This window comes from Pseudophryne corroboree, chromosome 12 (assembly GCF_028390025.1).
Source record: "Pseudophryne corroboree isolate aPseCor3 chromosome 12, aPseCor3.hap2, whole genome shotgun sequence".
Classification (NCBI taxonomy): Eukaryota; Metazoa; Chordata; class Amphibia; order Anura; family Myobatrachidae; genus Pseudophryne; species Pseudophryne corroboree.
The window spans coordinates 61,643,423-61,668,551 of NC_086455.1; the positions used below are offsets into that span (position 1 = coordinate 61,643,423).

The following is a 25,129-nucleotide window of genomic DNA, read 5'->3' on the forward strand; positions in this document are numbered from 1 at the left end:
GGTCCACAGAGACGGAGTTATGAGCCACATACAGGGGAAACAAAAAGATATCCCCCAAAAGGAGACTGGCAAACTTCTGGCAGTTCCCATTTAACCCCTTCACAAGTAGTTGCTGCCAGCGGGATTCAGGGAGGTCACCATACCCAATAGGGGTGTGGCCATACCTGTAATCTGCAGCCAGTAAAATTGATTGCAAGTCTTGGAAGTGAACCCGAAATTGCAATAAATGTAGCTGGTAAATCATTAAACTTTCTTGTAGATACGGGGGCGGCCAAATCAGTGATAAATTCGACAGTGGGCATGAGAACCACTGGTAAGACAATTCCAGCCATAGGAGTAACGGGAGTAGTCCAGCACTACCCTGTTAGCAAACCAGCCGAGATTACAATAGGGCCTTTACATACCAAGCATTCCTTTTTGCTGGCTGCATCGGCACCGACTAATCTCCTGGGAAGAGACTTATTGTGTAAAATGGGGTCCGTCATTTATTGTACTCCTGAAGGTGTATTCTTGGACATACCTGAGAATCACGCTCAGGAAGTGCGAGACATGTTAGACTCCCCATCAAAATTACTGTCACATACCATTATGACAAATAGGACTCCATCCCAAGTAGAAGAAATGACATCCCAGATACCAGAGTCACTTTGGACTAAAGATGGACAGGACACTGGATTAATGGCAAACGTAGCTCCGGTAGTTGTACAAGTAAAAGATGGTAGGATAGCTCCAAAAATCCCACAGTACCCTCTGAAGCCAGAGGTGGAGTTAGGAGTGTATCCCGTAATAGAGCGCTTGCTACAACAGGGCATTCTGGTAAGAATGTCCAGCACTGCCAATAGTCCCATCTTCCCTGTGAAAAAGAGTGGGGGGGAGGGGTTACCGGCTAGTGCAGGATCTAAGGGGGATTAACAAAATAGTTGAGAGTCAGTTCCCCGTAGTGCCAAATCCAGCTGTCATCCTTATGCAGATCCCTCCCACTGCGAAATTTTTCACTGTTATTGACCTCTGCTCCGCTTTCTTTTCGGTACCCCTGCATCCTGACAGCCAATATTTGTTTGCATTTACATACAGAGGAGTCCAATACACATGGACTCGATTACCACAAGGTTTCATAGATAGTCCAAGTATATTTTCCCAGGCTTTGCATGATTGTTTACAGTCTTTCCAACCAGAGAGTGGATCAGTATTGATACAGTATGTGGATGATTTACTACTGTGTTCAGATTCATTGGAAGCGTCCCTGAAGGATACGAAACAGCTCCTGTTTCATCTTTCAGACACAGGACACAAGGTTTCCAAAGACAAGTTACAATTATGCCAAACTAAAGTAAAATATTTGGGACACTGTCTAACACAAGGACTGAAACACCTGACCGCTGATAGAATTCAAGCAATTAGAGACATGACTCTGCCACAAACCCAGCAACAGATCAGAAAGTTTTTAGGAATGTGTGGGTATTGCCGTAACTGGATCCCAGGATTTTCCATTCTAGCGTTACCTTTGCAGGAGATGGTCTCCTCAAACAAACCGGATCGGATTTCGCATACAGACGAGTCCGAGATGGCATTTGAGAGACTTAAACAGTGCCTAACGCAGGCGCCAGCATTAGGTATGCCAGACTATGGGAAACCCTTTGAGCTGTACGGAACAGAAAGTGCTGGTTGCGCGGCAGGCGTCCTAACCCAGAAGCACGGTGATGCCAGCAGGCCGGTAGCATACTACAGCGCTCAGCTAGATACGGTAGCGCGATCCCTCCCCACATGCTTGCGAAGCGTTGCTGCGATAGCATTGCTAGTAACGAAAAGCGAAGATGTAGTGCTAGGTCACAACCTCACAATTCATACACCACATGCAGTGTCAGCCTTGCTAAATTCTGCCCAAACCAGGCACGTCTCATCAGCGCGGTTTACAAGATGGGAATTGGCACTAATGGCCCCCGTAAACATCACCATAAGGAGATGGCAGTGCATTAAATCCTGCAACATATCTCCCAGGTGTGTCTGGACAGGCACAAAGGGTGGAGAATGAGAGTGGTGGGGAAGGAGGATTTAATACAAAAGATGACATGCATGATTGTATGGAATATTTGACCCAAAATTTTACCGCAAGGCCTGACATCAGTGACAACCCACTGGAAGATGTAGATCTTACCTTCTACACGGATGGTAGTTGTCACAGACAGTCAGACTCGGGAGACTTGTGTACTGGATACGCAGTCGTAGACGACCAAGGCACCATAGAAGCTGAACCGCTAGGCCCACCTCACTCAGCCCAGGTTGCTGAACTGGTCGCCCTAACCAGAGCATGTGAATTGGCTAAGGGCAAGTCAGCCAATATCTACACCGACTCTAGATACGCATTCGGGGTAGTCCATGATTTCGGAGCCCTATGGCGCCTCAGGAATTTCATGACGGCAGCTGGTACACCGGTAGCGCATGCAGCTCACATCAAAAGGCTTCTAACAGCGATACAGGAACCCGACAGAGTGGCTGTTATCAAGTGTAAAGCACACACATATAGCCAGGACCCATTATCACTTGGTAACAGCCGAGCAGATGAAGCTGCTAAGTTAGCAGCCGGTACCCCCAGACAGACAGACACCACACAATTGATGGTATTTAATACCATCAACACACAGAAGCTGTGTGAAATGCAAAATTTGTGTTCCACACAGGAAAAGGCAGTCTGGAAGGCAAAGGATATGGCCAGGAGTCCTCAGGACTCTGGACGGATGGACAAGGTAAACCAGTGGCCCCAAGAGCATATCTTCCATGTTTAGCTGAGGCAGCAAACGGGCTGACTCATCTGGGCAAGGAGGGAATGTGTAAGTTGGTAAGAGCATATTGGTGCGCCCCAGGATTTTCATCCCATGCAGGTAAGAAAGCAATGTCATGCCTTACCTGTTTGAGAAAGAATATCGGAAAGGCAATACCAACAGAACCATCTCATATCCCACCTACAGGCGGACCTTTTCAGGTAATACAGATTGACTTTATCCAATTACCCCCTTGTCGAAATTTGAAATATGTACTTGTTTGTATAGATGTGTTCTCAAATTGGGTCGAAGCATTTCCTGCGGCCACAAATACCGCTATGTTTACTGCTAAGAAAATTGTGCAGGAATTTGTATGTAGATATGGTATCCCTAGAATAATTGAAAGTGATAGGGGTACCCATTTTACAGGTGATGTCTTTCAAGGAATGTGTAAGTTGATGGGAATTGATAGCAAGCTGCACACTCCATACCGTCCCCAGGCGAGTGCGAAGGTGGAAAGAGTGAACAGCACTATTAAAAATAAACTGAGCAAAGTTATGGCAGAAACGGGATTGACATGGCCAGAAGCTTTACCCATTGTACTGTACAGCATCAGAACCACTCCCAGGTCCCCTCTTAATCTGTCCCCCTTTGAAATCTTGTTTGGTCGACAACCGCATGTTATGATTAACCCTCAGGATGATTTGAAGTGTAACAATGAAGTGACTGTAAAATACTTGGTTAACATGAGTAAACAGCTAAGAAATCAAAATGATAATTTGAAGTTAGTGATTCCTGATTTACCAGATAGTAATTGTCATGACATTGAACCTGGGGATTATGTAATGATACGGAATTTTCTACGCTCAGGTTGCCTTATTGACAGATGGGAAGGACCATACCAAGTCTTATTGACTAGCACTACAGCATTGAAGGTTGCCGAGAGAGAGACTTGGGTTCATTCATCCCATTGTAAGAAGGTTGCTGATCCAGAGAGGTCCCGTGATAAGGAACAGACGGTAGAGGAAGTTGTATCACTGGAGTGTCTGTTCCAGGAGGACTGAGGCGGCACCCGAGCATTGAAAATCACAAGATCGAAAGCAGTTGTCGATTCCCTGTTCCCTTTTATTGTTTTTCTCCACTTCCCATCCCATCTCCCTCAATTATTTCTTTCCCCCTTCTCATTTTTCTCCATTTCCTCCTCTAAGATGGACTTGCCCCAAGAGACTGTGATCCAGATTTTCCTGTTGACCATGATGTTGACCAGAGCAGTCTGTTCCGGCGAGAGTACGATCCGATAACATTGACCATAGAAGGAATTGTGAAGGATTGTTAGCTGAAGAAAACTGTATCTGTAGGCTCTGTGACAATGTAGTTGAGGATGGGTGCATCAAGAAATGCCAATCCAGTTTTAATATCCACATGGACCGGCATCCATTGAGTGACTATCACTCCTTAGTGGGTAATGTGTTAAATCAGACAGATTGTTGGGTATGCTCTCAAGTACCTCAAGGTCATAGCAAATCAGGACTAGTACCATTTCCTTTAACGGTAGGGGAGGTACTTGAGCTAAAGGGTGGGAGACCGGTGGACAGGAGGTTTAATATCTCCAGTCCTCCTAGTTTGAAGCTCCACCAATATCATGTGGATAGATCCCTAATATGTTTTAACATTTCCAATCCCCGAAAGCCGGGAAATTGGGAAGTGTCATGGAGTAACCAAACCATGACCTTTTCATATAGAGCAGATAGAATGCCGACAGATACAGAGCTTATACGCCACATAGCCAGTAGAGAAAAATCTTTCCGATATAGGTATACCCTAGGAAGTAGGATTACGAGAGTTGGAGAGGTATCACCAGGATACTGTGCACATATCGTACAAACTGATACGTGTACTAGACAGATGGGAGAATTAGGGTTAGGAGATTTCACATGGAAGATGTGTAATATGGTTATGTCCTACTCCGTCCCATATGTTCTCCCCGATGATGCATATTTCATATGCGGGAGGAAGGCGTATAAGTGGCTTGCCCCAAACTCTGAAGGATTGTGTTATATTGGAAAAGTACTGCCCGAGGTAATGACTGTATCACATGCCAAAATGAAAGATATACACCGTGTTGCCCAAGCTCCTTATACTCACACTCATTACGAGCACGTAGTTAAACGGCACCTGATAGAAAGAACAGAGCATCCGGCCTCTGACATGATCCATGAATCCACCGGGATTCAGGTTCTACTCGCGTTAGACATCACTCGCACCGTCAGAGGAGTGTTGAATTATAAATACATATCAGCGCTTGCAAATTTGTTAGACAATATCACTGAAATGTATGACGACACTTTTAGGTATACTGGAAGGGAGCTTCAAGCTTATAAAACAGAACTGGTTCAGCATAGGATGATTCTCAATTACCTCACAGCAGTAACAGGCGGATATTGTGTCACACTGGCAACGCAGTACGGCGTGAAATGCTGCACATATATTACGAATAGTACCGAGGATCCGGTCGAGGTCATAGACCAAAAGATGGATGACATTCTCCAATTAAAGTGGGAATTTCGCAGGAGACATAATCTCACCCTTGCTGCTGTGGGTAATGAGCTGACCGGTTGGGTGTCATGGTTGAACCCGCGAAATTGGTTCTCTGGTTTAGGAGAATGGGCTCAAGGAGTCATAATGGATGTAGGGAAGTTTCTCCTATGTATCTTAGGTGTTGTCATATCAATTGGCTTGATATTTAGATGCGGTCAGGCTTTAATGAAGTGCAAATGTAGTACCAGGGTAATGAGTCTAAGGAGTGAGGAAATTGTAATTCCAATGGATTTGATTTATGACCCAACGGTAGAAACAATGATGTGATGAAAATGCAATTATACGGTCCGTTTCTTTCACCTGTTTTTCCGTTTCCTCCAAGGTAAAAAGACCCACTTGGACAAGGAATTTGATGATCCTGTATACAGACAACTGATGGATTAAAGAAGAAGTTTTGACAACCTTATACACAGATATTTGATGAACTATGCCATAGACCCCCAGTTTCCCTAGAAATTTTAAATTACGCTAGCCCAACACTTTTGTAAGTCTATGGACATTGACAAAGCTTTTGCCCACACTTGTTGGCAAAAGCCCAAAGAAGACTGCATTCAACAGACACCGAACAAGACTTCAACCGACAAATGTTAATTAACCTGACATAGAATACCACTGCATTTACCATAATTGTTCTTTATCTTCATTTCTACAACCCTCAGGTAAAGCACACACATAGGCGATAGGGAATACCGGCACAGATATCAGCATTCACATATTCCCCCATTCATGTATCATCAACTAAAATGTGCTTCCCCATTTTGTTACAACCACAGCCGAAAAGAGCTCGGTAGAGTTTGACAGCCCATCCACAGACCCTTAAAACGGGATAAGAAGGAATTCAAATGTATACTTCGCAATACCTCGAAGCTTGATTTAAAACACGTACGACACGATGATGCATGACCCCCCAAACATGGATTCATACACACATGCTTCTGCTATCTCACTAGGTCATACCCTTTTCACACCTTCTTCTCTCCTCCCTTACCCAACCATGGAAATGTATTTACACTTGACATATATTTTTCTCCTTTTGAAATATTTTAGAAAGTGGCAGTTATTGTTGACTGCCAAAGTCAGAAAAATATCACTATGCACACTGCCATATTTGCACCTCATGCTAGCTCCCGCTGCGCGTGCAAGAGCTCTCCCATACGTGCGCATACTCGCAGTCGCGTGCACCCGCAGGCGCACGATATGCGGATTTACGGTAGAGTTTGTATGCGTCTAGCGGGCGACTCAATCGATATATATTTTAACCATATAATGTATTTTGTAGATCATGGTCCCTTTGATAGATTCTGAAAGTTTAGTTAATATAGCATGTTCCTGGACAAGGAGATCCCTCTTTGTTTGATACGAAGGGTCAGACATGGGTCATACAGTGGTGTTTAGTATCCATCGGAAGAGTATTTAATTAGCAATATTCCGGTGTTGGTTTGAAGCGGATTAATCGCTCGTGCGAATAGTTATGGACATAAGAAGTTTATGTCCATTTACTATTATTTGCACTTACTTATCCATGCGGCGGGAAACCTAGTTTCCCACCCACCTGAGCAGTTGGAAGTAGTCACAGCCCACCTGTATGAATCAACCTATGACCTTTTGTTATAATGCGAAGACGAATTCCTGTGTCCAATGAACAATGAGATTGTAGGGACCATTGAATTGTATTGTGTGTTGGGCATAAATAGACAAGCCGATCGTATCCAGCTCATTCTCTTCAACGGTTCTCATTGCTGATAATCGGGAGCTGGATATCCAGAGGCGCATGCGATTGTTTCCCTTGAGCGTAAGTTTTCTCCGCAATCATATTGTCTTTCTTGTTATTGTGAGCCATCTCTCTCTCTCTCTCTCTTCTCTTTCTCTCTCGTTTCTCTTATATAGTTATTGTACTAATATTGTATTTCATGTATAGTTATCTGGTTAGGTAGTCTATGTTATATTGGTAGTGTATGACTTGTATTGTATTATTCTTTTTGAACGTTCATTCATTTCCTTAAAAGGCGTTAGACCCTTAGACCGGTATTGTGTGTTCATTATATTGCAGTGGGTAATAGGAGCGTCTCTATCGCCCAAACAGCTTTAGTGTAAACCCGCTTACACAGTTTTGCATTCTCATCTTATCACTACACAAGGATTTACAGTATAAGTACATTGTTTATGGTAAAGTTATAAAGGTTTAACATTGTGAGCGTCTGCGACGCTGGTGATCTCCTCGTGGTCCCGAGCGTCCGCTACGCTAATAGCGAACCATTACGTTAGTCGGCAGCCAATAGCGTGCCTGCCTGTGATCTCTTGGCCGTGAGCGAACGTGACGCTTGAGCGTCTCGACTACGGCTAAGCGATCGCTACGCAACGTGCGTACCCTTACGGTAATCCATACGTCAATAGCGTACAGTGTTCTTAGACCTCTTAAAGGGTTTTAAGTAAGATAAATATTTAGCTTTATCAACACTAAAGCTGTTTGAGCGATAGAGACGCTCCTATTACCCTCTGCAATATAATGAACACACAATACCGGTCTAAGGGTCTAACGCCTTTTAAGGAAATGAATGAACGTTCAATTGCAAAAGAATAATACAATACAAGTTATACACTACCAAGATAACATAAAATACCTAACCGAATCACTACACATAAAATACAATACAGATACAATCACATTTAAGGGGGAAGGAGAGAGAGAGAGAGTGGCTCATAACATTAAATAAAAAACGATATGGTTGCAGAGAAACTTACGCACAAAGGGAAAACAATCGCATGCGCCTTCTGGATATCCAGCTCCCGATTATCAGTGATGAGAACCGTTGAAGAGAATAGAGAGCTGGCCCAGATCGGCTTGTCCTTTTATACACTACACACAATACAGTACAATGGTCCCTATATTCTTATTGTTCATTGGACACAGGAATTCGTCTTCGCATTATAACAAAAGGTCATAGGTTGGTTCATACAGGTGGGCTGTGACTATTTCCAACTGCTCAGGTGGGTGGGAAACTAGGTTTCCCGCCGCATGGATAATAAAGTGCAAATACAGTAAATGTTCATAAACTTCTTATGTCCATAACTATTCGCACGAGCGAGTTATCCGCTTCAAACCAACACCGGAATATTGCTAATTAAATACTCTTCCGATGGATACTAAACACCACTGTATAACCCCTGTCTGACCCTTCGTATCAAACAAAGAGGGATCTCTTTGTCTATGAACATGCTATATTAACTAAACTTTCAGAATCTATCAAAGGGACCATAATCTACAAAATACATTATATGGTTAAAATATGTAACGATTGAGTCGCCCGCTAGACGCATACAAACTCTACCGTAAATGCGCATACCGTGCACCTGCGGGTGCACGCAACAGCGAGTATGCGCACGCACGGGAGAGCTCATGCATGCGCAGCGGGGACACGCATGAGGTGCAAATATGGCAGTGTGTAGCGTGATATTTTTCTGACTTTGACAGAACATGTTGGTCAGTAATGCACACACATATCTAAAGGGTGTATAATGCAGTAATAAGAAAAATTAACATAACACATGAATCTGCTTTCTCCTGTCTGTCCCTTCCTGCACTTTCCTTTTTGTATACAGATAACAGCCTGGCCTTTGCAATCACTGACTGAGTAATGACAACTTAAACAGCAGTATCACAAGGAATTTCACACATACCACACACAGCATTAGACAATACATCCCCCACTATAGTGCACTGTTATTTCAGAGTTCCTTATCTTCTGCATGCTATAACTTGACGGAAAAGGTACTTTAACAGGTTCCAATTGGCACTTTCAGCAACGCTGGTACTTGTAGTTACACAAACTGATTCTTGGTGAAATCACACACTTTGTTAGCTACTATTTATCAGTCTTTACCGAGAAACATAACACTGTAAACCGTTACTTATCTCACATTCCTCCAAAGTGTGTCCCTCTGCAAACTGTCCTCTCCAGGGGTCAAAAAAGAAGGTTTGAAATGCATTATCCTCTGTAGGCCACTTAACTTCATCAGACTGGGGTTCTCCCTCTCCGTAGGGCTCTTTCTGTACAGTCACGTGGGCTTCTTCCCCAGTATTCTCCAGTCATTGTCAGCTGCATCTTAGCTATATCCCAGACATGGATCCTTCTCTCTCCTCGGCCATCTCCTCCTTCACTCCTCTGGACAAAAGCATTCCATTCTGCACTCCCCCCTCCCAATGCCTTGTTTCCCCACCCCCCGACAGCCTCTGCGTGTCTCTCTATATATCCTCTGAAACCCAAGGCTGTCTGGGAGATGTAGTCTCTATACACGAAATGGCCGGTGTCTAATTTCACATTTGCTGCCTGTCATAAGCGCTGGGCGCTACATATATATATATATATATATATATATATATATATATAAGTAACAATAGAACTGGCACTCAAATAGTATTACATACGGACTGCTCCGGTGCCCTCCTCCCGGGGCTTGACCCCCAATATGCAGGCTTGTAATAAGGTGGCACTTGAAGTCTTGTCAAAACAGCAAATAAACTAAAGGTTTATGTAAACGTTTTGGGGACATGTGCCCCTTCATCAGGATCAACCCTGGTTTGATCCTGATGAAGGAGCACATATCCCCGAAACGTTGATATAAACCTTTGGTTTATTTTATATATATATATATATATATACATATATAAAAAATGAAGAACAGCGCCTAGGCTAATCCTAAATTTAGACACACAAAGTGAAATATATGATGAATGTGATCAAAATAAAAAATGTTTCGACACCCCCCATCGATCAATGGGTGGCAGCTCGTGCCCAGTAAGTAGATAAAATGTAAAAAATGAAGTGCAATAGAGCGCCTACTGGTGTTTAACAGGATTCTGGATTTATAGGATTTCTATATAGCCAGTTCACCATGTGAAAAGTGCAAAGTGTAAGTTAAGAAGGATTGACTTAGCTTCCTTGGGAACAGCTTCAGTCTGATGACACTTTTAGGACATGTAAAACAGAAATAAAAACCAACATAGTGTATACTGTTTGATTATATACAGTGTTCAACACTTTAGGGACCTTGCTAGTCCCAATATGGGTAAATAAGCTGGATGGTAGGTAATATTTCCAGTACACAAAGGCTGGACGAATTTATAAAACAAACAATTTAATATAACAAATCCTGAAGTAAATGTAGGTAGCACACGTACAAGAATAAAATTGTATATACAGCTTATCTGTCCACAAACGGAATCACCAGGTGAGCAACAGCCCAATCCTATTGGTGGATATTAAAAATGTCCCGAAGCAAATGCAGGTAACATACGTACAAGATATAAAAATAAATACAGCTTATCTGTCCATTCAGAGAAGTCACGGGTGAGTCATAAGTCCCGGTCCCGACGCGTTTCGTCCTGTGGCATAGGACTTCATGAAGTCCTATGCCACAGGACGAAACGCGTCGGGACCGGGACTTATGACTCACCCGTGACTTCTCTGAATGGACAGATAAGCTGTATTTATTTTTATATCTTGTACGTATGTTACCTGCATTTGCTTCGGGACATTTTTAATATCCACCAATAGGATTGGGCTGTTGCTCACCTGGTGATTCCGTTTGTGGACAGATAAGCTGTATATACAATTTTATTCTTGTACGTGTGCTACCTACATTTACTTCAGGATTTGTTATATTAAATTGTTTGTTTTATAAATTCGTCCAGCCTTTGTGTACTGGAAATATTACCTACCATCCAGCTTATTTACCCATATTGGGACTAGCAAGGTCCCTAAAGTGTTGAACACTGTATATAATCAAACAGTATACACTATGTTGGTTTTTATTTCTGTTTTACATGTCCTAAAAGTGTCATCAGACTGAAGCTGTTCCCAAGGAAGCTAAGTCAATCCTTCTTAACTTACACTTTGCACTTTTCACATGGTGAACTGGCTATATAGAAATCCTATAAATCCAGAATCCTGTTAAACACCAGTAGGCGCTCTATTGCACTTCATTTTTTACATATATATACATATATTATGGGTGTGGGTGTGTTTGTAAAAGATGCTTTTCTAGTGCAGGCACCCACAAAATTTATAGTGGAGAGTCAATAGCCCCTGCCCCTTTACAGACCCCACCCTCAACAGACCCTACCCCTCCACAGACCCCACCTCTCATCCGACTCTGCCCCCATTAGGGCTGCTTCCAGAAATTTCCCGGGCTGGTTTTCAAACCCAATCCGCCCCTGGCATATGCAAGCACTCTCTAATGCAGTCTACCAGCTACCAACACTGCAGAAACTTTCATCACAGGACACGTTATCAATGCTAATTATGGGAATGATTCACAGACAGGAATGAACATAAAAATAAACAAATAAAAGGAGCAATTTTCACCTTGGAAAAAGTATGGAGCACTGTAGGGGGGGGGGGTGGGGGGGGGGGCAGATATACAGGGGCTAAATCTCAATCAGATGGAACTCTGTGTGGATGCAAATGGCAAGTTTTTGCATATGCCTGCATTATTATGAGGCGTAGAGAGCTTGGACAGATCTGATTTTTTTCCGTGATACTGGGTGATTTGGGATGGCAAATGGGTGGCACCAATGTGAGCACAGTGTTGTGGAAATGTCATTGGCATGTTGTAGGGGGAGTGTTATGTTCAGGACAACTAAGTAGTGGAGGCCCCGCCAATAAAATTTAGTCTGCCCCCCTGCCATTGTCACTACTATGCTCCTTAGGGGAGCAGGATAGAGAGTAAGGGGAATGAGAGAGACAAAGAGGGTGTCATGGAAAGAGGAAGAAAGAGAGAGAGGGGGAGAACAGGAGATAGACAGGGTGCCAGGGAGAAAGTGAGAGAGTGGAGCAAGAGAAAGAAAGAAGGTGTCAGAGAGAGCGAGAGCGTATAATGGAAAAAGAGAAAGAGGAGCAAAAAAGACAGTGTGAGAGAATGGGTGACAGGGAGAGATAGAGAGGGTAACATAGTAACATAGTAACATAGTATCTGAGGTTGAAAAAAGACAATTGTCCATCGAGTTCAACCTATTTGTGGTCTCCTATGCATGATGATTTGACTAAAATTTCTGACTGATGCTGCTGTCAGCCGTTGCATTTTATCCCTATTTATAGTAACAATAATGCATGACTATGCACCATACCCCTGGATATCCTTATCCATTAGGAATTTATCTAATCCATTCTTAAAGGTGTTGACATATTCCGCCATTACAACTCCCTCGGGCAGGGAATTCCAAACACGTATTGTCCTTACCGTGAAAAAGCCTTTACGCCATATTGTGCGGAATCTCCTCTCCTCTAACCTGAGTAAGTGTCCACGAGTCCTCTGTGTTGATCTAACCAAAAACAGGTCCCGCGCAAGCTCTGTGTATTGTCCCCTTATATATTTGTAGATGTTGATCATATCCCCTCTTAGTCTCCGCTTTTCCAATGTAAACATGCCTAGTCTTTCAAGCCTTTCCTTGTATTCCATCGTCTCCATGCCCTTAATTAGTTTGGTCGCCCTCCTCTGTACCTTTTCAAGCTCCAGGATATCCTTTTTGTAGTACGGTGCCCAGAATTGTACACAGTATTCAAGGTGTGGCCTCACTAGTGATTTATATAACGGGAGTATAATACTCTCGTCCCTAGCATCAATACCCAGTTTTATGCATGCTAATATCTTATTAGCCTTCTTTGCTGCAGTCCTACTTTGGGTACTACTACTTAGCTACCTAAGTCCTTTTCCAGTACAGAATCCCCTAATTTTACCCCATTTAGTAGGTAGGTGTAATTTTTGTTCTTGTTACCACAGTGCATTACCTTACACTTGTCTGTGTTGAAGCGAGAGAGAGATAAATAAAGAGAGAGGGAGGGGGAGGGAGAGAGATAGAGGAGATGAGCAAGTGAGAGAGGTCAGGGAAAGAGGGTATCAAAGTGAGAGAGAGAGAGAGAGAGAGAGAGAGAGAGGGAGGGGAGGAGAGGGGAGAGAGCCAGAGAGAGAGGAGCAAGAGAGAGAGAGAGAGAGAGAGAGAGAGAGAGAGAGCTGGTGTCAGAGTGAAAGAGAATAGGGATAGAGAGGGGAGAGAGAGATGGTGTCAAGGATAGAGAGAGACAGGGAATCCTGTTTCTGATGGATCTCCAGCACCTAGTTGATGCAATAGCAGATATTAATGCTGACAGTTGCTACGGGTGGCACAAAATAAATGGGCAGCACTGGTTTCCACTTATAGACACATGAACCCTCGCATTAACCCTACAGATTCATGCATTAGCATAAGGCAGTAACTCCCGTGGCATCATGCATCCATAGCCACTTTGTGTGTGGCTCACAATCAGCCCCAAAATGTGTAGAGAGCTTTGGGCTAAATTTGTTAAGCAGCGGGTTTGGTTTTCTGGCAGTTTACTACAGCCAAGACTGCCACATAACTACCAAGAAATCCCACTTTAGGCCAGAATATTGCAGTATCCTTGAGGTTTGAGACCATGTAACAAGAGAATGGAATAGAAATCCCCGTTTTATCAAGTGGTGGTTTTTCTAAATCGCTGTAAAACTGTCGGCAAATCCTCCCAGAAAAATGACTAGGTGCATACAGACATGATTGCTGAGAACATTATGTGTAATTATTGCTTGAGAAGGGCAAAACGCGATTCGTCACCCTCGGGTTCTGGGTACCTGTAGTACCCAAACAGGATCCAGCTTCAGGGGATTTCACATCCTAACTTGGAATACACTGCCCGTGGCCACACTTGCAGCAGATAGCATGCTCCATCACCACCTGCTCTCTTATCAGAGTGATCAGTCAGAAGGTTCCTACACAAGGATGTCTGACTGCACTCTCTGAAAGTAGAAGCGTGTCTGTCTTTCCTTTCATCCAGCACTCCCACAGCACACAAGTGACAGCAGAGACAGGGAGATTATACAGGGTCTGCACACCTCTGTCTCCACTACCTACAATACACACAAAGAAGGAACATTCCTAACAATGACCTATATGCTATTTGGTGTGTTTTAGGAGCACAATACCAAGACGAGTGTGACTACGTTGATGGTCATTTACTGATACAGGCCATAGGCGTGCGCAGGGGGGGTGCCTGATGCGCACAGGCACCCCCTAATGTCTGGCACCTGATCTCAAATGCCTGATGCAGCAATCGCCGAGCAGGCTGATTACTGTCCCCTCTGTACTGCACCCTGTCAGGACTGCATTACTTACTGGATGCCTGGGTTAATCAAGGGTGCCACTGCCACCGGCTTTCAAACTCCCGGCTCCAGCTCCATGTACAAAAACAGCGCAATGTGACGTGATTACGTCATGCTGCTCGCATGCCCACCTCTTTCCTTCTATGCTATGCTAACGCCAGCCACTGATGAGGATCAGCATGCGTTCCTCTTAGGAAAACAAATTCAATACTGGCAGACGGCCGGCAGCAGCATTGACACGTCACTCGTTTTTCCAGCAGCAGCAGTAATAGTCTGTGACTAACTTGTAAGTAAGTAAGCTGCTGCAGCTTGCAGGGGAAAGAGAGGGGGAGCCAGACCAGGCTGAGGAGGAGCAGTGTAATTGCAGTGAGTGCCATCAGGGGTGTTTGTTTGGTGCACACCACAACATCTGACAATGCATCTGCATTATTAGGATTGTTACAAGGGTGGATATTATATATTGCGTTGACCGTCAATAGATGGTGTTAGACACGCCCAAAAGGCGGTGCTAGACACACACCCCTCTGATGGTGCACCCCCTAATAAAATGTGCTGCGCACGCCAGTGATACAGGCTAATAGGCAACTGTTACCCTTGTTATAATAGATGCTAGCATTTTTTGATCATTGACTAAATGATGTACAGTAATTATTTGGATGTGACTAACTTCTTTTTTTTTTAGAAATATATATGCATATGTATAACAATTAACACTATGCAAAGTTTGCACTTGCTAATGATAATACTATATAAATATACAATCTCTATGACATAAACAAACACTTTACACTTATGACTACATATTTTCTGTGATCTATGTCAAATCAATATTTATTATGTGATATTTTACCCTTTTGAAGGAACAATTAAGGTAATGATACTTTATGTTATTTGTTGTATGTACCATTATTAAGTGTGACATATATATTTTTTTCTATACTTTTTTATATTAAACGTTTTAACAAACAAAAAGTGCACCATAAAAGAGCCTCTCTCTGTTTCACCTTTAGTGAATCCCACCCTTTGGAGTACTCTTAGGGCCTAATTCAGACCTGATCGCTCGCTAAGGTATTTTTACAGTCCTGCGTTTGCATAGTCGCCGCCCATAGGGGAGTGTATTTTCGTTTTGCAAGTGTGCGAACTAGAGATGAGCGGGTTCGGTTTCTCTGAATCCGAACCCGCACGAACTTCATGTTTTTTTTCACGGGTCCGAGCGACTCGGATCTTCCCGCCTTGCTCGGTTAACCCGAGCGCGCCCGAACGTCATCATGACGCTGTCGGATTCTCGCGAGACTCGGATTCTATATAAGGAGCCGCGCGTCGCCGCCATTTTCACACGTGCATTGAGATTGATAGGGAGAGGACGTGGCTGGCGTCCTCTCCATTTAGATTAGGAGAGAGAGAGAGAGATTGACCTGAGGCTGATACTGTAGAAGAGAGTGCAGAGTTTAGTGACTGACCACAGTGACCACCAGCAGTGCAGTTGTTTTATTTAATATATCCGTTCTCTGCCTGAAAAAAACGGTACACACAGTGACTCAGTCACATACCATATCTGTGTGCACTGCTCAGCCCAGTGTGCTGCATGCCTGCATCATCTATGTATATATTATATATCTGACTGTGCTCAGCTCACACAGCTTATAATTGTGGGGGAGACTGGGGAGCACTGCAGTGCCAGTTATAGGTTATAGCAGGAGCCAGGAGTACAAGACAGTCACATACCATATCTGTGTGCACTGCTCAGCCCAGTGTGCTGCATCATCTATGTATATATTATATATCTGACTGTGCTCAGCTCACACAGCTTATAATTGTGGGGGAGACTGGGGAGCACTGCAGTGCCAGTTATAGGTTATAGCAGGAGCCAGGAGTACATATTATATTAAAATTAAACAGTGCACACTTTTGCTGCAGGAGTGCCACTGCCAGTGTGACTGACCAGTGACCTGACCACACTGACCACCAGTATAGTTAGTAGTATACTATATTGTGATTGCCTGAAAAAGTTAAACACTCGTCGTGTGACTTCACTTGTGTGGTGTTTTTTTTTTTATTCTATAAAAAACTCATTCTGCTGACAGACAGTGTCCAGCAGGTCCGTCATTATATAATATATATACCTGTCCGGCTGCAGTAGTGATATATATATATTTTTTATATCATTATTTATCATCCAGTCGCAGCAGACACAGTACGGTAGTTCACGGCTGTAGCTACCTCTGTGTCGGCACTCGGCAGTCCATCCATAATTGTATACCACCTACCCGTGGTTTTTTTTTCTTTCTTCTTTATACATACATACTACTACATCTCTTTATCAACCAGTCTATATTAGCAGCAGACACAGTACAGTACGGTAGTTCACGGCTGTGGCTACCTCTGTGTCGGCACTCGGCAGTCCGTCCATAATTGTATACCACCTAACCGTGGTTTTTTTTTCTTTCTTCTTCATACATACATACTACGACATCTCTTTATCAACCAGTCTATATTAGCAGCAGACACAGTACAGTACGGTAGTTCACGGCTGTGGCTACCTCTGTGTCGGCACTCGGCAGTCCGTCCATAATTGTATACCACCTAACCGTGGTTTTTTTTTCTTTCTTCTTTATACATACATACTACGACATCTCTTTATCAACCAGTCTATATTAGCAGCAGACACAGTACAGTACGGTAGTTCACGGCTGTGGCTACCTCTGTGTCGGCACTCGGCAGTCCGTCCATAATTGTATACTAGTATCCATCCATCTCCATTGTTTACCTGAGGTGCCTTTTAGTTGTGCCTATTAAAATATGGAGAACAAAAATGTTGAGGTTCCAAAATTAGGGAAAGATCAAGATCCACTTCCACCTCGTGCTGAAGCTGCTGCCACTAGTCATGGCCGAGACGATGAAATGCCAGCAACGTCGTCTGCCAAGGCCGATGCCCAATGTCATAGTACAGAGCATGTCAAATCCAAAACACCAAATATCAGTAAAAAAAGGACTCCAAAACCTAAAATGAAATTGTCGGAGGAGAAGCGTAAACTTGCCAATATGCCATTTACCACACGGAGTGGCAAGGAACGGTTGAGGCCCTGGCCTATGTTCATGGCTAGTGGTTCAGCTTCACATGAGGATGGAGGCACTCAGCCTCTCGCTAGAAAAATGAAAAGACTCAAGCTGGCAAAAGCAGTAGCACCGCAAAGAACTGTGCGTTCTTCGAAATCCCAAATCCACAAGGAGAGTCCAATTGTGTCGGTTGCGATGCCTGACCTTCCCAACACTGGACGTGAAGAGCATGCGCCTTCCACCATTTGCACGCCCCCTGCAAGTGCTGGAAGGAGCACCCGCAGTCCAGTTCCTGATAGTCAGATTGAAGATGTCAGTGTTGAAGTACACCAGGATGAGGAGGATATGGGTGTTGCTGGCGCTGGGGAGGAAATTGACCAGGAGGATTCTGATGGTGAGGTGGTTTGTTTAAGTCAGGCACCCGGGGAGACACCTGTTGTCCGTGGGAGGAATATGGCCGTTGACATGCCTGGTGAAAATACCAAAAAAATCAGCTCTTCGGTGTGGAACTATTTCAACAGAAATGCGGACAACAGGTGTCAAGCCGTGTGTTCCCTTTGTCAAGCTGTAATAAGTAGGGGTAAGGACGTTAACCACCTCGGAACATCCTCCCTTATACGTCACCTGCAGCGCATTCATAATAAGTCAGTGACAAGTTCAAAAACTTTGGGTGACAGCGGAAGCAGTCCACTGACCAGTAAATCCCTTCCTCTTGTAACCAAGCTCACGCAAACCACCCCACCAACTCCCTCAGTGTCAATTTCCTCCTTCCCCAGGAATGCCAATAGTCCTGCAGGCAATGTCACTGGCAATTCTGACGAGTCCTCTCCTGCCTGGGATTCCTCCGATGCATCCTTGCGTGTAACGCCTACTGCTGCTGGCGCTGCTGTTGTTGCTGCTGGGAGTCGATGGTCATCCCAGAGGGGAAGTCGTAAGACCACTTTTACTACTTCCACCAAGCAATTGACTGTCCAACAGTCCTTTGCGAGGAAGATGAAATATCACAGCAGTCATCCTACTGCAAAGCGGATAACTGAGGCCTTGGCATCCTGGGTGGTGAGAACCGTGGTTCCGGTATCCATCATTACTGCAGAGCCAACTAGAGACTTGTTGGAGGTACTGTGTCCCCGGTACCAAATACCATCTAGGTTCCATTTCTCTAGGCAGGCGATACCGAAAATTTACACAGACCTCAGAAAAAGAGTCACCAGTGTCCTAAAAAATGCAGCTGTACCCAATGTCCACTTAACCACGGACATGTGGACAAGTGGAGCAGGGCAGGGTCAGGACTATATGACTGTGACAGCCCACTGGGTAGATGTATGGACTCCCGCCGCAAGAACAGCAGCGGCGGCACCAGTAGCAGCATCTCGCAAACGCCAACTCTTTCCTAGGCAGGCTACGCTTTGTATCACCGGTTTCCAGAATACGCACACAGCTGAAAACCTCTTACGGCAACTGAGGAAGATCATCGCGGAATGGCTTACCCCAATTGGACTCTCCTGTGGATTTGTGGCATCGGACAACGCCAGCAATATTGTGTGTGCATTAAATATGGGCAAATTCCAGCACGTCCCATGTTTTGCACATACCTTGAATTTGGTGGTGCAGAATTATTTAAAAAACGACAGGGGCGTGCAAGAGATGCTGTCGGTGGCCAGAAAAATTGCGGGACACTTTCGGCGTACAGGCACCACGTACAGAAGACTGGAGCACCACCAAAAACTACTGAACCTGCCCTGCCATCATCTGAAGCAAGAAGTGGTAACGAGGTGGAATTCAACCCTCTATATGCTTCAGAGGTTGGAGGAGCAGCAAAAGGCCATTCAAGCCTATACAATTGAGCACGATATAGGAGGTGGAATGCACCTGTCTCAAGCGCAGTGGAGAATGATTTCAACGTTGTGCAAGGTTCTGATGCCCTTTGAACTTGCCACACGTGAAGTCAGTTCAGACACTGCCAGCCTGAGTCAGGTCATTCCCCTCATCAGGCTTTTGCAGAAGAAGCTGGAGACATTGAAGGAGGAGCTAACACAGAGCGATTCCGCTAGGCATGTGGGACTTGTGGATGAAGCCCTTAATTCGCTTAACAAGGATTCACGGGTGGTCAATCTGTTGAAATCAGAGCACTACATTTTGGCCACCGTGCTCGATCCTAGATTTAAAGCCTACCTTGGATCTCTCTTTCCGGCAGACACAAGTCTGCTGGGGTTGAAAGACCTGCTGGTGAGAAAATTGTCAAGTCAAGCGGAACGCGACCTGTCAACATCTCCTCCTTCACATTCTCCCGCAACTGGGGGTGCGAGGAAAAGGCTCAGAATTCCGAGCCCACCCGCTGGCGGTGATGCAGGGCAGTCTGGAGCGACTGCTGATGCTGACATCTGGTCCGGACTGAAGGACCTGACAACGATTACGGACATGTCGTCTACTGTCACTGCATATGATTCTCTCACCATTGAAAGAATGGTGGAGGATTATATGAGTGACCGCATCCAAGTAGGCACGTCACACAGTCCATACTTATACTGGCAGGAAAAAGAGGCAATTTGGAGGCCATTGCACAAACTGGCTTTATTCTACCTAAGTTGCCCTCCCACAAGTGTGTACTCCGAAAGAGTGTTTAGTGCCGCCGCTCACCTTGTCAGCAATCGGCGTACAAGGTTACATCCAGAAAATGTGGAGAAGATGATGTTCATTAAAATGAATTATAATCAATTCCTCCGCGGAGACATTGACCAGCAGCAATTGCCTCCACAAAGTACACAGGGAGCTGAGATGGTGGATTCCAGTGGGGACGAATTGATAATCTGTGAGGAGGGGGATGTACACGGTGATATATCGGAGGGTGATGATGAGGTGGACATCTTGCCTCTGTAGAGCCAGTTTGTGCAAGGAGAGATTAATTGCTTCTTTTTTGGGGGGGGTCCAAACCAACCCGTCATATCAGTCACAGTCGTGTGGCAGACCCTGTCACTGAAATGATGGGTTGGTTAAAGTGTGCATGTCCTGTTTTGTTTATACAACATAAGGGTGGGTGGGAGGGCCCAAGGACAATTCCATCTTGCACCTCTTTTTTCTTTTCTTTTTCTTTGCGTCATGTGCTGTTTGGGGAGGGTTTTTTGGAAGGGACATCCTGCGTGACACTGCAGTGCCACTCCTAAATGGGCCCGGTGTTTGTGTCGGCCACTAGGGTCGCTAATCTTACTCACACAGTCAGCTACCTCATTGCGCCTCTTTTTTTCTTTGCGTCATGTGCTGATTGGGGAGGGTTTTTTGGAAGGGACATCCTGCGTGACACTGCAGTGCCACTCCTAAATGGGCCCGGTGTTTGTGTCGGCCACTAGGGTCGCTAATCTTACTCACACAGTCAGCTACCTCATTGCGCCTCTTTTTTTCTTTGCGTCATGTGCTGATTGGGGAGGGTTTTTTGGAAGGGACATCCTGCGTGACACTGCAGTGCCACTCCTAAATGGGCCCGGTGTTTGTGTCGGCCACTAGGGTCGCTAATCTTACTCACACAGTCAGCTACCTCATTGCGCCTCTTTTTTTCTTTGCGTCATGTGCTGATTGGGGAGGGTTTTTTGGAAGGGACATCCTGCGTGACACTGCAGTGCCACTCCTAAATGGGCCCGGTGTTTGTGTCGGCCACTAGGGTCGCTAATCTTACTCACACAGTCAGCTACCTCATTGCGCCTCTTTTTTTCTTTGCGTCATGTGCTGATTGGGGAGGGTTTTTTGGAAGGGACATCCTGCGTGACACTGCAGTGCCACTCCTAAATGGGCCCGGTGTTTGTGTCGGCCACTAGGGTCGCTTATCTTACTCACACAGTCAGCTACCTCATTGCGCCTCTTTTTTTCTTTGCGTCATGTGCTGATTGGGGAGGGTTTTTTGGAAGGGACATCCTGCGTGACACTGCAGTGCCACTCCTAGATGGGCCAGGTGTTTGTGTCGGCCACTAGTGTCGCTTAGCTTAGTCATCCAGCGACCTTGGTGCAAATTTTAGGACTAAAAATAATATTGTGAGGTGTGAGGTATTCAGAATAGACTGAAAATGAGTGGAAATTATGGTTTTTGAGGTTAATAATAATATGGGATCAAAATGACCCCCAAATTCTATGATTTAAGCTGTTTTTTAGTGTTTTTTAAAAAAAACACCCGAATCCAAAACACACCCGAATCCGACAAAAAAAATTCGGTGAGGTTTTGCCAAAACGCGGTCGAACCCAAAACACGGCCGCGGAACCGAACCCAAAACCAAAACACAAAACCCGAAAAATTTCAGGCGCTCATCTCTAGTGCGAACGCATGTGTAGCAGAGCTGTACAAACTGATCTTGTGCAGTCTCTACGCAGCCCAGGACTAACTCAGCCGCTGCGATCACTTCAGGACCGTAATTAATGTTAGACACCCGCCCTGCAAATGCTTGGACATGCCTGCGTTTTTCCAGCCACTCCCAGAAATGGTCAGTTGCCACCCAGAAACAACTTCCTCCTGTCAATCTCCTTGCGATCACCCATGCGAATGGATTCTTCAAACATACCCATAGCTGAGCAGCGATCCGCTTTGTACCCATGCGATGCACCTGCGCAGTGTGGTGCATACGCATGCGCAGTTTAGACCTGATCTGATCGCAGGCTGTACGAAAACGAAGCCTAGTGATCAGGTCTGAATTAGGCCCCTAGTGCACCACCAATACTTTGCAATATTGTCAAAAAAAATGTTGTTGTCATTGATAATAATTATTAATTATGAAATCTTTATACTGAAAATTGTGTCCTATGCAGAATTAAAAAATAATAATTTTTAATTGATGATTGCTGAAACAACAAATAAATAAATTGATTTTCATAGGCAAGACTGATTGACGGGACTATTACAGGTTGAGTATCCCATATCCAAATATTCCGAAATACGGATTTTTTTTGAGTGAGAGTGAAATAGTGAAACCTTTGTTTTCTGATGGCTCAATGTACACAAACTCTGTTTAATACACAGTTATTAAAAATATTGTATTAAATGACCTTCAGGCTGTGTATATAAGGTGTATATGAAACATAAATAAATTGTGTGAATATACGCACACTTTGTTTAATGCACAAAGTTATTAAAAATATTGGGTAAAGTAACCTACAGGCTGTGTGTATAAGGTGTATATGAAACATAAATGCATTCTGTGCTTAGACCTGGGTCCCATCACCATGATATCTTATTATGGTATGCAATTATTCCAAAATACGGAAAAATCCCATATCCAAAATACTTCTGATCCCAAGCATTTTGGATAAGGGATACTCAACCTGTATTAACCAAATGGACTATGGAGGATTATGGTACTTCTTCCCAGACATGATTGAACTTTAACAGAATTACACAAACAAAACTATAAACCACTAAAAGACACATGATCACACCACACTCACACACCCAAAAAAAAACAACACGGAGGATTTAAAAAATATAAACAAAAAACTAACTATATGGAAAACACAACTCAAATAGACAATATACAGAACACAAAACAAGACAGCTCTGAATAAAACCTCACCGCAATTAGCAATGGCGTTATATCTGTCTCACACTGCTTTCCTATAACTTTCTCCTTCTCCACCTACTGTACACATAGCCAGATTAAGGGGGGGATGCAGGGCATACTGTACCCTGGGCCCCCCTCTGTCAAGGGACCCCACAGCCAGAGCATAGTGACATTACTAGCTCTCCCTCTTGTGCAGCAGCAGAACCAGGCTGCCAGAATGTGAGCAGGACAGTATGCTTTGCAGGCATAGACACAGTAGTATCAGGTTTCAAGAGATATTGACGGAGCTTCCTGACATGAGGAGAGATAGCAGAGGGGAGAGAGCTGTAAGTTACCCAGGGATTCCAGCTTCTCCTCCCGCCTGGGTGTCAGGGTCCTGTGTAACCTGTTATCTAATGAGAGCATTTGGGTCTAGAGAGAGACACACACAGAGCATCCTCCTGAGTCTTGTCCCAGTGTGTTAGTAGTACAGAGGCTGCTGCTATTGCATTATTGCAAGATAAATTATAGAAACACTTTTTCTATGTGTATTTTAAGCTTAAATTGTCTTTGTTTCACTGCAGGAAAACATTATAAAATAATAGTTTCTCTATTAGGTGGAGATATAAACAGTCCCAGGCCTTATTAAACTATTAGTTTAAATCTAATATAAACCATTGGTTTATATTTAATATACACAATCCATACATCCCAACATGACTCATTCCAAGAGGGACAAACCGCTCTCTACCTGAACTACCCTCTTCTTATAATTGTAATAATTTTTGTTGAAATACCTTATTTATCAATGAAATAGTTCAACATGTGATGCCAATCATATATTAAAAGGGAAGTCCAGGTAAAGAGAATTTATCCCTCCTGGCATGTTATCTCCCCCCCCCCCCCCGCTTCCACCTGGGCCCCCCTGTCCTTAGTGCCCCAGGCCCCCCCAAGGCTTAATCCGGCCCTGACTGTACACTCCCCACAAAGAGAAAAGGATGTGACCAACTGTCAATTAAATGTTGCTTTCAATAACAATTAGAAAAGAACCAATAAATGAATATGAATGGAATAAACCTCCACCATATAAAACACTCCACAGCGGTTTATGATTTCTAATCTGTTGGTGGATTATATTTAGACATGAAAATCCAGATATTGACAAAATTAAATCAATTGGAAGTGAAAACGTCGGTCAGTCCGTGGCAGATCCTGAAAGGTTCTAAACCAAACCAAACCTGTTGCTTATTCAATACAGCCCTTGTACTTGGGAGTGTCATGTTCTAGATTACATCTAAATTTCTATGAAACAACAAAACTTCACAGTATTTGCTGGCTACTTGCAAAAGCAGCAAAAAGTTCCTTGCATTCAAAAGGAAAAAGGAGACAAAGAAATGTATTTGCAACCCTTGCATTACAGGAACAAATTGCTCTTTTTTGATTTGTTCCTAACTCTGAATCAAGCTCTTTATACTTTATAATATATAACCAGATTATTTAATCTGCAGTTTGTACAAATATCACTTAAAACAATTAAAATATATCAAATGCTATAAGGGAAAAAGTTTCTTTTAAATATAGAAACCTTCAGTAATGATTATATTATATATTAATACGCACCAGTAGCTTCCAGGGAACCCCAGTGTCTGACTGATATCAAGACCATCTCTTATAAAGGACAATTGTTCCGTGTTATGGAGCAATTATGAGGTTGTGTAAAGTTTAATCAAACAACCACAATGCTATTAGTTCTGGGAAGTTAAGAAAGGTAAACAGTGATGAAATGCACCAGTGTTTAATCATCAGCATGTATGACAGATGACACTGTTTGATAAATATATATTCAGCAGGCACATGGATAACCATCTAACCTGCCAGCCAGGTTGAGGACATACGGTACCTGACTATCCAATTGTGAAACTGCTCAGTTGGTTATCAGGATATTTATTTATAAAAGAACAACAACAACAAAACGAAAAGTAATAAAATACAAACCAGATCATTTACAAAGCGCCCGTGAAGTGTAGAACACAG

General features: G+C 43.9%; 1 protein-coding gene across 1 annotated transcript in view; it reads right to left on the minus strand.

Annotated features, from left to right (window-relative positions):
- Nucleotides 1–24,760, minus strand: part of LOC134980654 (alpha-1-antiproteinase-like) — a 109,478-nt gene extending 84,718 nt beyond the window's left edge. Inside the window, exon 1 of the mRNA XM_063947563.1 lies at nt 24,716–24,760. The gene's annotated coding sequence lies outside the window, so the exon portion shown is untranslated. The remainder of the gene's footprint in view (nt 1–24,715) is intronic.
- Between the last annotated feature and the right edge of the window lie 369 nt (nt 24,761–25,129).